This window comes from Pseudophryne corroboree, chromosome 7, assembly GCF_028390025.1.
Source record: "Pseudophryne corroboree isolate aPseCor3 chromosome 7, aPseCor3.hap2, whole genome shotgun sequence".
In the NCBI taxonomy this organism is placed as follows: Eukaryota; Metazoa; Chordata; class Amphibia; order Anura; family Myobatrachidae; genus Pseudophryne; species Pseudophryne corroboree.
This window is the reverse complement of record NC_086450.1, coordinates 352,594,827-352,610,033: the sequence shown is the minus strand read 5'-3', so window position 1 is coordinate 352,610,033 and position 15,207 is coordinate 352,594,827. Positions and strand designations below refer to the sequence as shown.

The 15,207-nt window shown below is 43.0% G+C and overlaps 1 pseudogene; it reads right to left on the bottom strand.

Moving 5' to 3' along the window:
• Positions 1-13,942: 13,942 nt before the first annotated feature.
• LOC134946148 (5S ribosomal RNA) lies at positions 13,943-14,060 on the bottom strand (annotated as a pseudogene).
• Between the last annotated feature and the right edge of the window lie 1,147 nt (positions 14,061-15,207).

The following is a 15,207-nucleotide window of genomic DNA, read 5'->3' as shown; positions in this document are numbered from 1 at the left end:
ATATTAATAGTACAATAATCATTAAAGATCAAGAAAGAAGCAAGCATGAGTTATGGTACAACAGAAGAAAATAATAGTTATATAATTGTGCATCAATGCTAACGTACTGTACTACACTGAAAATGGGTCTGAGGAAAGTCATCATAAAATTGTACAATATTTGTTTTTTAAAATGTCAATGCTTTGTACTTACTGTATGTTCACATTATCATCTGTTTATTACAGAACCAATGACACTTCCCAACACTTGCACAGAATGTGAAGAGCAATGCCAGGCACAGCAGATGCATTGTCGTCTGTCTTTGTCTAGAATTCAAAGCTCACTTGTTTGTGACACAAGTTCTTTCTGCATAAGACATCTCTTGCCTCTCACTGTACTTTATGGAGCAATTTGTCTTTATTCCACCTCCTTTTATAACATGGAGAATGGGAATTTTCTAGTTTTTTTCTTTTGCTTTGCTTGTTTAACTATCAACCATGGATGAACTATTTTGAACTATCAGTCATGAATGCGGACATACCAAGCCTAGACTCATTTCCTTGTTCTATGGTACAGTATGTCTACAATAAGCAACACCATTGTGTTGTTTTAAGATTTAAATAACATAAATTCTTCTTTTAAGAAATGTCAGTAAATGGAAATATCCCCTGTGCAGAGGTGAAAATATGGATTATAGGTGTGACAACTGGATATGGTGACACTAAATGAATACTTATTTATTGTGCAGGAAATCTGTAGACATTCTCAAGTCCGCACTGTGGACCTCATTCCGAGTTGTTCGCTCGCAAGCTGCTTTTAGCAGCTTTGCACACGCTAAGCCGCCGCCTACTGGGAGTGAATCTTAGCTTATCAAAATTGCGAACGAAAGATTAGCAGAATTGTGAATAGACACTTCTTAGCCGTTTCTGAGTAGCTCCACACTTACTCGGCAACTGCGATCAGTTCAGTCAGTTTCGTTCCTGGTTTGACGTCACAAACACACCCAGCGTTCGCCCAGACACTCCCCCGTTTCTCCAGCCACTCCCGCGTTTTTCCCAGAAACGGTAGCGTTTTTTCGCACACACCCATAAAACGGCCAGTTTCCGCCCAGAAACACCCACTTCCTGTCAATCACATTACGATCACCAGAACGAAGAAAAAACCTTGTAATGTAAAATACCTAACTGCATAGCAAATTTACTTGGCGCAGTCGCACTGCGGACATTGCGCATGCGCATTAGCGACTAATCGCTCCGTTGTGAGAAAAATATAACGAACGAACAACTCGGAATGACCCCCTGTGTACCTGCAGGAAATGGGTTAATTTTCCTGTAATTCTCTCTTAAGAGTTTTCCAATTTATTAACAAGGTTTTTACATAAACAATAACATTAACTAGGCAATTATCTTAAATGACACCGTGATTTTGGCCTTACTTGTGTACACGTACAATTGTAGGTAATAATAACATACAATACTCCTTCACCTGTTAACATACATGCAACCTATTAGTGATAATCAGGCCCCATGTGCATGTATAAATGAATATTAATGAGAGCTCTTTTGCTATTCGTTGCCTGGGTTAAGTAGATGTGTGGAAATGATCAGTCACTAAATGGTGTCCCCCAGTGGTACAGTCTATTTTACAGATTAATACAGCTCCTGGGGAACCTAATTGGCTTGCAATAAGTCTGACTACTCTCTGCTCTTGAATGGTTACAGAGTTTCAGAGATAAAGCTCCAGATTATTGTGCACAGTCACTGATCTGTAGCTAGAATTTAACTATCTTCTCAATGGACACTTTGTAACCCCTTCCCTGTGTATGCTCGAGCTGGGAACGTTTAATTACTTTCAGTATTGTCAGTATGATTTGCAGATGGATGGTTTGCCAGCTGTCAGTATTCCAACAGTGACATCCCGTCCATCATAATCCCAACAGCCCCCCTAACCCTCACCTTTTCCCTACCCTAACCCTGCCTTATGGGTGCATAACCCTAACCCTCCCTGGTGGTGCCTAACCCTAACCTCCCCTTCTAAGTGCCTAACCCTAACCCTCCCTCCCCGGTCCCTGACCCTAACCTCCTCTTCTAAGTGCCTAACCCTAACCCTCCCTCCCCGGACCCTAACCTTCCCGTCCCTGCTCACTAACCCTAACCCCCTTCTCCTGCCTAAATCTAACCTCTCTCACCCCCCCACCACCACCACCCACGCGGTAGGGCGCCAGCACGCCCCGCTGTAAGGACGATAGGGATGCTGGCTGTCGGTAATGTGATGCCGGCATCCAGAGCTGCGTCAGTATGTAGACACTGCCAGGATCCCATCTGTCGGGAAGCTACAGTAATTGCTTCCCCACCAGTGTATACTTTTAAATCTGTACACAAAAAGTAATACCCTGCTCATGTACAATCTAAGTCTCTCCACACGATGTCAGGGCAGTATCGGTACCCTGGGTTGCGTTGTAGATTAAGGTGTCAAGCAGTAATCTGCTATAGCTATATGCTATCCCTCAAGCTTACTGTTTACAGAGGTCCTTAATTAGCAGATATTTCTGTTCCTTCTAAGGTACAGTACGTTAAAGGAATTCTTGTCCATACATGAGATGACCCTGATGGTAATGATGGTGATTAATGGTACATGGTTATGCAGTGGTAGTTTACCGCTATATTTATCAAAGTCCACAATAGTGTTTTGCTTAAACTACTCCTGCTTTACTACAGTAGTTTAGTATCTCTACAGCTGCATTATTTTAACAATAGTCTCTGTAATATATATGGCTGGGTTGGTGGCTAGCAGTTAATGGACTTGCACTTTTACACAGAGTCTTGTCAGGTTCACTTGAAAGAGGTGGCTCTCAATAAACATGCACTCCTCTCCCTCTAACTGCTCCCTGTCTGCCTTCAGTGTGAGTGGGCGTTTTACTTGGCTTGCAGGGCGGGGACTTACAACCCGCCTCTACCCACCTTTGCTCCGCCTCAGTACCGCTCCTGCACCACCACGACTCTCAGCGGGGATCTGTGTCACTGTGGCTGTCCTCCTTTCACTCCACCTCACTGCCACCGCCACCAAAGCCAGGGCTGCCCCAGTCATGTTGGCCTGGAAGTTTCACTGGCACTGGCTCTCGAACATGCCCACTCATATGTCCATCTACTGTCACCAATGCACTATGTAGTAGCAGCAGCATGGCTAATAGCATACCCCACTGTCACAAATGTTACAAGGGGCATAATAAACAGGGCACCATATACATTTATATATATTATACATAAATAAGGCAGTATGCAGTATATAGATATACATATAGTAACATAATAACTAAGGTTGAAAAAAGACAATTGTTCATCGAGTTCAACCTATTTGTGGCCTCCTATTCAGTCTTATTATAGGACTAGTTATTTTTATGTTAGGACTAGTTCTATTAACTATAATGCGTGCCTACGCACCATAACCCAGAATATTTTTATCCAATAGGGATTTATCTAACCCATTCTTAAAGGTGTTGACTGAGTCCACTATTACTACTCTCTCAGGCAGGGAATTCCAAACACGTATTGTCCTTACTGTGAAAAAGCCTTTTCGCCTTAATGTGTGGAAACTCCTCAAACCTAAGCAAGTGACCACGTGTCCTCTGTGCTGATCTTATAGAAAACAGGTCCCTCCCAAGCTCTGTGTATTGACCCCTTATAAATTTGTAGATGTTGATCATGTCCCCTCTTAGTCTCCTCTTTTCCAATGTAAACATGCCTAGCCTTGCAAGCCTTTCCTCGTATTCCAGCATCTCCATGCCCTTAATTAGTTTTGTCGCCCGCCTCTGAACCTTTTCTAGCTCCAGGATATCCTTTTTGTAATATGGTGCCCAAAATTGCACACAGTATTCAAGATGTGGCCTCACTAGTGATTTATATAATGGGAGTATAATACTCTTGTCCCTTGCATCAATTCCCCGTTTTATGCATGCTAATATCTTATTAGCCTTCTTTGCTGCACTCCTACTTTGGGTACTGCTGCTTAATTTGTTATCTATGTGAACCCCTAAGTCTTTTTCCAGTACAGAATCCCCTAATATTACCCCATTTAGTGTGTAGGTGTTATTTTTGGTCTTGCCCCCACAGTGCATTACCTTACACTTGTCTGTGTTGGATCTCATTCTCCATTTTGCTGCCCATGCTTCCAGTTTAGTTAAGTCGTTCTGAAGAGACTCAGCATCCGCCTCCGTATTTATAACCTTACACAATTTGGTATCGTCTGCGAAAATTGACACCATGCTCTCTAGACCTACTGTTAGGTCGTTGATGAAAATGTTGAACAGAAGAGGTCCAAGTACAGACCCTTGTGGCACAACACTTAGTACTTTAGTCCAATTTGAAAATGATCCATTGACCACAACGCGCTGCTCCCTATTATCTAACCAATTACTGACCCAAGTGCATATTGTGCTCCATAGCCCTATTTCTTGTAGCTTATAGATAAGATGCATGTGTGGTACAGTGTCGAAAGCTTTGGCAAAATCTAAAAAGATTACATCCACCTCCTTACCCTGAACAAGGTTCGCACTTACTGTTTCATAAGAGGCAAGTAAGTTGGTCTGACATGATCTGTCCTTCACAAATCCATGTTGGTTCCTTATAACGACCTTATTTGCTTCAACAAACTTTTGAATACTGTCCCTTAGAATACCTTCCAATACTTTCCCCACTATAGATGTAAGACTAACTGGTCTATAATTACCTGGTTCAGCTTTGCTCCCCTTTTTTAATATCGGCACTACCTCCGCTATATGCCAGTCTTTGGGAACCATACCCGATTTAACTGAATCCATGAAGATCAAAAATAGAGGTTTTGCTAGTTCAGCGTGCAGCTCCATAAGAACCCTCGGGTGAATTCCATCGGGACCAGGTGACTTATTAATCTTTAACTTTTTTAATCGGTCACAGACTACCTCCTCACATAAATAAGCATTTAGCAGTGGGACATTATCTTTGTTGAGATTTTGTGTTAGACCCAGCATTTGGTCCTCACTGGTAAATACCGTTGAAAAAACTTGTTTAGTTTGTTTGCTATGTCATTATCATTTTTTATTAAGACTCAGCTCTTGTCCTTTAAAGGGCCTATACTCTCCTTCTTTAGTCTCTTGCTGTTGATGTACACTAAAACTAGTAGCAAAGGAAAGCAAAGCGAATCCCCAAAAATGTTTTAAGTTTCTACTTTAGCCGCTCTTATTCCTTTTTTGCATATTTTGTTACAGTCCTTATAGTGCTGAAATGACTACGCATCCCCCTCAGATTTGTATTTTTAAAATGCTCGTCTTTTTTTCCATTAATTCCTTTATATTTTTGTTAAACCACATTGGTTGGATTTTTATTCCTTTTTTTGCTGCTGGTGGGAATAAATTATTATTAATTAGCAGTGATTTTAATACATCCCATTTTTCTGTAGTATTTTTTCCTTGAAACAGAATTTCTTATTCAATGTCTCTTATCGCTTCCTTCATCATGTCAAAGTTGGCTTTGCTAAAGTTTAGAGTCCTATTTGAGCCAGTATAGGACTGCTTATGAAAACTGATATTGAATGTGACCATATAGATAAGGCACACCACAATAAATATGCAAGGAAAGAGGATTCTTGTAGTGAGGTGCCACATAGGGTCAATCACAGATGATAGTTTTAGTGTCTCTAATCAGATCAGAGTCAGCACTTGGCTTGCAACAGCCAATGGACATGGGGCTTAATTCAGACCTGATCTTAGCCCTGCAAAATTTTGCAGGGCTACGATCATGCACACTGACATGCGGGAGGACACCCAGCACAGGGCTAGTCCACCCCACATGTCAGGCCCTATCCCCCCCCCCCCCCTGCAGAATTACAAAAGCATTGCCAGTGGCTTTTGCGTGCTGGCCGGCAGCTACTTGTCGCTGCTCGGGTTGCAGCGGATGCATGTGACGTCAAGCAGCCGCTGCGGCCCGCCCCCCGCATGGTCCGACCACGCCTGCGTTGGCCGGACCATGCCCACAAAATGGCTGCCAAATGTCACCGTGCCGCCTCCTCCCACCCAACAAACGCCTCTGCCTGTCAATCAGGCAGAGGCGCCAGTGCATGCGCACTTCTGACCTGATCTCTGCGCTGCAATGAACGGCAGAGTGCGATCAGGTCAGAATGACCCCAACGGTCTTTGCAGGCTTCAGTTCAACATGGGAGACCCTGCCTGTCTCACCCAGTACAGATTAAATTTAATAGTGAACAGTACATGTGAATAGGAGAAAACCAAAAATGACGTTTATTTTGGGGAGAAAAACAGTAAAATGTGAGGATGAGTAGTGATGGAAAATGTGTATAAAATGGACAAAGTTATCAGTGTAATAGCTAAGATAATACTTACATATGCTGACAACTTGCACCAGCAATTTAGTCATTCTAAATAAGTTATAGTGTAAGTGATTGTTACTGCAGTGTGGCTCAGATACTCTAGCAATGTTGTTTCCGTCTATATCAGGGGGGCAACCTACAGCCCGCAGGCATTCGTGGCCTGCTAAAATCCATCTCCCATCCGGGATTCCTCTGGAGCCCAAAACACCTCTCTGCAGGTCTGCCTCCAGTGCACCCTGCTCCTACAGAATCAGCAGAGAGAATGGTCAGTGGAGTCTGTGCAGTGGCATCGTGCACACATATTACAGTAGCCAGACAGGAGACAGAGATGGTCAATAGGTGGACACTTTCAATGAGGTAAGTAACATGAGGGGAGCTCTTGGCTGGAATATAACGACATAAGAAGAATGCGGTCAAGATCCCAATGGTAAGTACTGGTGTTAGGCATTAGCGGGAGGTTTAAGGATAGGCTGCTGGAGGGAGAGAGGTAAGGGTTAGGCTCTGGAGGGGGAGTGTTAGGGTTAGGCTGCAGGAGGGATGGGTTAGGGTTTAAACACTTACCGGGATCCATTGGGATTTTGACCGCCTGGATGCCGCTGTTGCAATTCTGACAGTTGGGATAGTGAGTGCTGGGATTTCGATACCAACCCACAAAAGGGGGGCTGAGCATTTGGCTGGCATATAGGGATATGAGGGTATGCTTTGGGCTAGTATAAAAATTCATGATAGGGGGTTCTGGGGTGACATTTAAGTATAAAAGACGAGGTTGCCAGCTGTCATATAAGTTCACAAGGGAGAACTATGGGCTCGTATATAACTTAATGGGGGGGCTCTGAGCTGGCATATAAGGATATTAGGGGGGCTCTGGACTGCAATATAAGGACATGAGGGAGGCTTTGAACTGGCATATGAAGACATGAGTGGAGCTCTGAGCTGGACGGAATGTAGGTAAAATGTTGACAATGTCAACAGTCATGCTATCGACATTGTTAAAATGTCAACATGCAACACGTGAACTGTCAAAATATACCACACCAAGCTGGAATATAAGGACATAATGGGGGCTCTGGGCTTGCCTATAAGGGCAGGAAGGGGGGCTCTGGGCTCGCATATAATCTCATTGAGGGGCTCTAGACTCATATAAGTTTATGAGGGGTGATCTGTTCTGGTATAGAAGGACATGCAGCATTCGTTTTTGACATATGTTGTGAATTAGCGCTGCAGAACCATTTCTTTTATATACTGTAAAACACCTGTAACTAATTACAGCTCAACCAGACCATACCTGTCACATGGAGAGGAGGCATACTGTACAACTGCATCATTAGATCATAATGATTAAGTCTGAGGATTAGTGATAATACAGAGTTCATTGTACCTGTCTTCATGTCTGACACTTCTCACACGAATACAGTTCTGGCTTGAACTGCTTTAATGCTACCTCTCTCCTTATCTTCACCAACATATATGTATCATTGTTTGCAGTATATCATCATCTTGAAGAAAAAGACAAATCATTCTTCATTTTCCAAATTGTTCTCATCACCCACTATGAGGCATATATTTCCGTAACAAATTAGAATGTTTTAAGTTTCTACTTTAGCCGCTCTTATTCCTTTTTTGCATATTTTGTTACAGTCCTTATAGTGCTGAAATGACTACGCATCCCCCTCAGATTTGTATTTTTAAAATGCTCGTCTTTTTTTCCATTAATTCCTTTATATTTTTGTTAAACCACATTGGTTGGATTTTTATTCCTTTTTTTGCTGCTGGTGGGAATAAATTTACAAGTATTATTAATTAGCAGTGATTTTAATACATCCCATTTTTCTGTAGTATTTTTTCCTTGAAACAGAATTTCTTATTCAATGTCCCTTATCGCTTCCTTCATCATGTCAAAGTTGGCTTTGCTAAAGTTTAGAGTCCTAGTTGAGCCAGTATAGGACTGCTTATGAAAACTGATATTGAATGTGACCATATAGATAAGGCACACCACAATAAATATGCAAGGAAAGAGGATTCTTGTAGTGAGGTGCCACATAGGGTCAATCACAGATGATAGTTTTAGTGTCTCTAATCAGATCAGAGTCAGCACTTGGCTTGCAACAGCCAATGGACATGGGGCTTAATTCAGACCTGATCTTAGCCCTGCAAAATTTTGCAGGGCTACGATCATGCACACTGACATGCGGGAGGACACCCAGCACAGGGCTAGTCCACCCCACATGTCAGGCCCTATCCCCCCCCCCCCCCTGCAGAATTACAAAAGCATTGCCAGTGGCAATGCTTTTGCACTTCAGGTGTAGCTCCCGGCCAGCGCAGCTTTTGCGTGCTGGCCGGCAGCTACTTGTCGCTGCTCGGGTTGCAGCGGATGCATGTGACGTCAAGCAGCCGCTGCGGCCCGCCCCCCGCATGGTCCGACCACGCCTGCGTTGGCCGGACCATGCCCATAAAATGGCTGCCAAATGTCACCGTGCCGCCTCCTCCCACCCAACAAACGCCTCTGCCTGTCAATCAGGCAGAGGCGCCAGTGCATGCGCACTTCTGACCTGATCTCTGCGCTGCAATGAACGGCAGAGTGCGATCAGGTCAGAATGACCCCCACGGTCTTTGCAGGCTTCAGTTCAACATGGGAGACCCTGCCTGTCTCACCCAGTACAGATTAAATTTAATAGTGAACAGTACATGTGAATAGGAGAAAACCAAAAATGACGTTTATTTTGGGGAGAAAAACAGTAAAATGTGAGGATGAGTAGTGATGGAAAATGTGTATAAAATGGACAAAGTTATCAGTGTAATAGCAAAGATAATACTTACATATGCTGACAACTTGCACCAGCAATTTAGTCATTCTAAATAAGTTATAGTGTAAGTGATTGTTACTGCAGTGTGGCTCAGATACTCTAGCAATGTTGTTTCCGTCTATATCAGGGGGGCAACCTACAGCCCGCAGGCATTCGTGGCCTGCTAAAATCCATCTCCCATCCGGGATTCCTCTGGAGCCCAAAACACCTCTCTGCAGGTCTGCCTCCAGTGCACCCTGCTCCTACAGAATCAGCAGAGAGAATGGTCAGTGGAGTCTGTGCAGTGGCATCGTGCACACATATTACAGTAGCCAGACAGGAGACAGAGATGGTCAATAGGTGGACACTTTCAATGAGGTAAGTAACATGAGGGGAGCTCTTGGCTGGAATATAACGACATAAGAAGAATGCGGTCAAGATCCCAATGGTAAGTACTGGTGTTAGGCATTAGCGGGAGGTTTAAGGATAGGCTGCTGGAGGGAGAGAGGTAAGGGTTAGGCTCTGGAGGGGGAGTGTTAGGGTTAGGCTGCAGGAGGGATGGGTTAGGGTTTAAACACTTACCGGGATCCATTGGGATTTTGACCGCCTGGATGCCGCTGTTGCAATTCTGACAGTTGGGATAGTGAGTGCTGGGATTTCGATACCAACCCACAAAAGGGGGGCTGAGCATTTGGCTGGCATATAGGGATATGAGGGTATGCTTTGGGCTAGTATAAAAATTCATGATAGGGGGTTCTGGGGTGACATTTAAGTATAAAAGACGAGGTTGCCAGCTGTCATATAAGTTCACGAGGGAGAACTATGGGCTCGTATATAACTTCATGGGGGGGCTCTGAGCTGGCATATAAGGATATTAGGGGGGCTCTGGACTGCAATATAAGGACATGAGGGAGGCTTTGAACTGGCATATGAAGACATGAGTGGAGCTCTGAGCTGGACGGAATGTAGGTAAAATGTTGACAATGTCAACAGTCATGCTATCGACATTGTTAAAATGTCAACATGCAACACGTGAACTGTCAAAATATACCACACCAAGCTGGAATATAAGGACATAATGGGGGCTCTGGGCTTGCCTATAAGGGCAGGAAGGGGGGCTCTGGGCTCGCATATAATCTCATTGAGGGGCTCTAGACTCATATAAGTTTATGAGGGGTGATCTGTTCTGGTATAGAAGGACATGCAGCATTCGTTTTTGACATATGTTGTGAATTAGCGCTGCAGAACCATTTCTTTTATATACTGTAAAACACCTGTAACTAATTACAGCTCAACCAGACCATACCTGTCACATGGAGAGGAGGCATACTGTACAACTGCATCATTAGATCATAATGATTAAGTCTGAGGATTAGTGATAATACAGAGTTCATTGTACCTGTCTTCATGTCTGACACTTCTCACACGAATACAGTTCTGGCTTGAACTGCTTTAATGCTACCTCTCTCCTTATCTTCACCAACATATATGTATCATTGTTTGCAGTATATCATCATCTTGAAGAAAAAGACAAATCATTCTTCATTTTCCAAATTGTTCTCATCACCCACTATGAGGCATATATTTCCGTAACAAATTATTCTAATGCCACAACTGTTATACTGCTATACAGTGCCAACTTTACCATTAGGCAGCTTTGGGAGGCTACCTAGGGGCGCTAGCCTCTGAAGTGCGCCATTGAATTCATCTAGCAAAAAACTGAAGGATGTCTCTGTATGCAGCCTCCTCCATTTACACTGTGCTGGCCACTGCTGTGGGTCTAATCAGATGCAGTTGCCGCTATCATGCTGACACATGTAACATCAAGTCATGTGTAGAGGCACATACATGTAGGAGGCAGATGCAACTATGGCTCACGAGGGGTGCCTCCATGGCCACTCCTCATAGCCCTGATGCATCTCCTCCTGGCCCCTGGATCCCAGCTCTCCAGCAGCAAGCAGCACCTGACTGCATGTCTGCACCAGGCAACATCACTGTAATGCTGCTGCCTTCTGTAAGAAGAACCATGCAGGTCACTGTACAGAACTGGAGGTCACAGCAGCAGGGAGCCCCGATGACTGGCAGCCCTACAGGAGCTTTGATCACCAATCTCTGGGTGTTGGTAAGAGTTGGGGGGAGTCACGGCATGGGGGAGGGTCGTTGTGACGGGGAGGGGGTGCTGGTGGCGGTGGCAGCGTTGTCGGGCGGCAGCACATGCGCAGCACTTAATCGGGGTAATTTTCATGAAAAATATCCTGTTTTGGCTACAGAATGGCATTGCAGGGACAGAGCTTTTTCACAAGCTCTGTCCCTGCAAGCAATAATTGATACAGAGCCAGCCCTACCCAATATGATGCCCTAGGCAAGAGTTTGGCTGGTGCCCGCTAGCACCAACGCTAATTCTGCCTCTGACCCTGCACCCCTTTCCCAGCACCATCACCCCTCACCCATAGCAGTCCTTATTTTGGTTTTCCAACCCCCTGTAATTTAAATAAGAACAGTGTGCACTTTTGGCGCACAGTCCAAAAGGTATGTGTTCTTGCTAGGAAGGGGCATGGCCACACAATAGTACCCCCAATTCAAATTATGCCACACTGTACTGCAACTTTGTTCATAATTTATCATGCGATAGTGTCCCTTATTCACATTACATCACACAGTAGTACCACTTTACCTTATATACGTTACTCCTCTCAGTTGTGCCCCTCATTCACATAACATCATACTGAATAGCTCCTTATTCACATTACACCACACCATATTGCTCTTTATTCTCATTACACCATGCCATATTGCTCCTTATTCACATTACGCCACACCATATTGCTCTTTATTCACATTAGACCACACAGTAGTGCCCTTTCTATACATTACACCACACAGTAGAGCACCTTATACACATAATGCCACACATTAGTAATTCATTTATACACATAATACCACACAGTAATGCCCCTTACACATATGACACACATTATTAATGTCCTTATAAACATATTGCGCCTTACACATTATGCCAACCCTTATTAATGCCCTTATACACATAATGTCACTTACACATATGCCGCACATTAATAATGCCCTTATACAGATAATGACATGTATAATGTCCCTTACACATATGCCGCACATTATTAGTGCCCTTATACACATAATGACACACATAGTGCCCCTTACACATGTCACATATTATTAATGCCCTTATACACATAATGACACACATAGTGCCCTTTACACATTTGCTGCATATTATTAATGCATTTATATACACATTTATATACACATGAAACGTATAATGACCCTTACACATATGCTGAACACTATTGCACAACCAACCCACTCACACACACACACACACACACACACACACACAGCTGCTAACACTGTGACCTCTGCCTCTGCTTGGATACAGATGTGTCCTCATAAATCTTGCCTCCATACACCATGCGCGAGTCAACTGGTAGCGAGTCAACTGGCGCGAGTCAACTGGTAGCTCTGATAACGCCGGGTGCCTATTTTTGATGAAAATGCATCTTATTTCCATTGCTATGTGGCTAGGATGCACAAGCAGCTTCTCCTGAATAAAATGATATGCGGCATGCCTATATACTGTGTGTGACTGTGGCTGTATCTGCATATGAAATGCTACACACAGAATATATGCATGCCGCATATCATTTTAATCAGCAGGAGCTGCTTATGCCCCTAGGCATACCAGATGCCCTAGGCAATTGCCTAGTTTGCCTATGCCTAGGGCCGGCTCTGCTGTAGGTGACAGGGAGAGGCAGTGGAGCCCACACTGCTCTCTGTACTGGGCCAGTCATCCGACGTTGCTCAAAATGGTCTGTGGGGGGGGGAAGCCAGGGGTTATTCATTGCTGGTCTGGGGAGCAGTAGGCTCCTTAATCCTCAGGGGCCCCAGTGCAATGCACCTGCTGCACCAATGGTAGTTCCGCCTCTGCTCCGGCTGGTTAATACATTTTTCAGGTATAGTAAACCCAGATGTACTGTGTGTCTACGTATGGATAGGAAGACGACTACTGTTTCTTTAACCATACAGAAGGATGTCTGACATTTGAAAACCTTTATAACATGTGAATCAAAAATTGCTATATATCTCTTGACTTGTTGCTGCTGTCTTCAATATGTCAGCCGGACCACAAGATCATTACATTTTGTAATGTTTTATGGCACATAAGCACAATATTGTTAATCATAGTACCAACCATAGCGTCCCACGTCATTTTAATCATAAACACAATGGTGATCCCAGCTGTCTCTCTATTATCTGTCTTTGATCTGTCCCTCCCACCACTAGCGGGACAAATTTAATAACCTTTATCATTAAGAGGTTTACTGGATGCTACAATTTAATTCACTTCATCCTACCAGTCTCAATGAAACCATTGCACTTAACTAGTACTTATTGTAGTACAGTAATCTTTCCGCACCAATAAACAATCAAAACAAAAAATAATATTATATTGATGAAACCAACTAGTTAGTGGTGCACCAAGGGTACAGTAGAGTACTACTGGTTAGTCAATGTACTAGGGATAAGAAAGAAAGACCCTTTGTTGGCGCACTCGTTAAGAGACCATATAAGTTAAAACCTAACTTTTAGATCCATGTAAAATAGTTTTTCTAAACAGAAATTTTTATTAAACCCTTTGTTCACTATACAATGCGAAATTACATACTCATATCATTTGCATCTATATCAAATGGTGATGAATTTGAAAGGGAAATAAAAAAAAGGAAGAAATCAAGAAAATGTATGAATCTGCTGTTAGCGTTAGGATGGATTGGATATTCGCCTTGATCTACTACACCGGATATTCTCTGGGGGTCACCCTCCAGGTACTGGTCCGGCCCAACACTTTATCGCTACCAAGATCAGATGAGATTGGGCATTTTAAGTGTGGTTTGGTACTAGAAAAAACTCCTGTATCTTACCCAGAATTGTTGATGAGAGTTCATGAATGAGAAAAGAGGGGAGAATTATACATTCAAAGTGTAGTGAGAGAAGTGGATCTGTTGTTGGTGTTAGACTTCGTGAGCTGTCTGTCGGTTATCAACCATAAAAAACTATTTTACATGGATCTAATTAAAAGTTAGGTTTTAACTTATATAAGGTTTTTAACGAGTGCGCCAACAAAGGGTCTTTCTTATCCCTAGTAACCTAATTAGTACGGCTGGTGTAATGGTTAGCATTACTGCCTCACAGCACTGAGGTCATGGGTTCGATTCCAACCAGGACCCTAACTGTGTGGAGTTTGTATATTCTCCCCGTACTTGCGTGGGTTTCCTCCGGGTACCCCGGTTTACTCTCACAATCCAAAAAGTATACTGGTAGGTTAATTGGCTTTCAACAAAATTAACCCTAGTGTGAATGTGTGTGCGTGTACATGTGATAGGGAATAAGATTGTAAGCTCCACTGGGGCAGGGACTGGTGTGAATGGCCAAAAATATTCTCTGTAAAGCGCTGCAGAATGTGTGCGCTATATAAATAACTGGTAATAAATAAATAATTATTTGTTCTAGAAATGCTGTCAAATATAAATGGTGCTTTATTATTTATAATGTTTTGCTTTTTGATCTTTTTTAAACTTGTAACTCTGTGATTACTATACTGTATATACAAATAATGGGAATTATGTTTTATATGTGGTTTCTATATTCATGTGAGGCTTAAATTACCATGTGTTAGTAATTGGATGGCATATTGTTGATATTGATCTGCATCCCAATACAATTCTAGCAATATACTAGTGGATTGTGTAACCATATATATATTACAGTATGTCAATTATTTTTATTCACATTAAACACTATCTAGGCATCCATATTCTAATGATTGACTCTGTTCTTTGTTGAAGTCTGTTGAGCAGGACATAGAAGTGTTACATTGATTGGCTGATACTGGTCACATGATGGCACCACGTCACATGACCAGGGCGAGATGCAGCCTCTGACACGGTTGCATAGTGACATTCAATGATTTAGTTCATGAGTATCACGTGACTGCTATTAATCTATTAAGTCATTAGCAGGAGGTACCTTTCCAAATGGTTGGTACCAGTC